The sequence below is a fragment of the Orycteropus afer genome, unplaced genomic scaffold (assembly GCF_000298275.1).
Source record: "Orycteropus afer afer isolate SDZICR_OR568_19922 unplaced genomic scaffold, OryAfe1.0 scaffold00029, whole genome shotgun sequence".
In the NCBI taxonomy this organism is placed as follows: Eukaryota; Metazoa; Chordata; class Mammalia; order Tubulidentata; family Orycteropodidae; genus Orycteropus; species Orycteropus afer.
Window position 1 is genome coordinate 5,988,702 of NW_006921616.1, and position 1,038 is coordinate 5,989,739.

Sequence of the window (1,038 nt, forward strand, 5' to 3'; positions counted from 1 at the left end):
TTTCTATCAGCAAGGCCATATTTTCCAACTCCTGATGATTCTTGTTTCCAACTTTCACATTCCAATCACCAGTAATTATTAATGCAACTTGATCGAATGTCTGATCAATTTCAGACTGCAGAAGTTGCTAGAAATCTTCAATTTCTTCATCTTTGGCATTAGTGGTTGGTGCATAAATTTGAGTAATAGTCATATTAACTGGTCTACCTTGTAGGTATATGGGTATTATTCTACCACTGACAGTGTTGTACTGCAGGATAAATCCTGAAATGTTATTTTTGATGAAGAATGTGGCACCATTCCTCTTCAATTTGTCATTAATGGCATAGTAGACCACATGATTGTTCAATTCAAAATGGCCAATACCAGTCCATTTCAGCTCACCAATGCATAGGATATCAATCTTCAAGTGTTCCATTTCATTTTTTACTATTTCTAATTTTCCTACGTTAAGACTTCAAACACTCTGTGTTCCAAATACTAATGGATGTTTGCAGCTGTTTCTTCTCGTATTGAGTCATGCTCCATCAGCAAATGGTGGCTCCAAAAGCTTTACTCCAACCATGTCGTTAAGGTCAATTTTATTTTGATGAGGCAGTTCTTCCTCTGTCATTGTTTGAGTGTCTTCTAACCTGAGGGGCTCCTCCTCTGGCACTGTATCAGATAGTGTCCCACCGCTGTTCAGAAGGTTTTCACTGGGGGTTTCTTCAGAAGTAGAGTGCCACGTTCTCCTTTCTAGTCTTTCTTAGTCTGGAAGTTGCAGACATCTGTGCACCATGGGTGACCCTGTTGGTATTTGAACTTCCAGTGGCATCGCTTGCAGCATCATAGCAACATGCCAGCAACCACAGCACCACAAAGTGACAGTGATGGAAGAGCTATCTACATGGACCAAATCAACAACAGCAAAGGGAAAGACTGGATAGGAACCCTAGGGGCCAGCGAGTTATGTTAACAAGAGAGAAACAACTCAGGAGGGGGAGAATGGTTGCACAACTCAAAGAATGTAACCAATGTCACTAAACTGTACATGCAGTA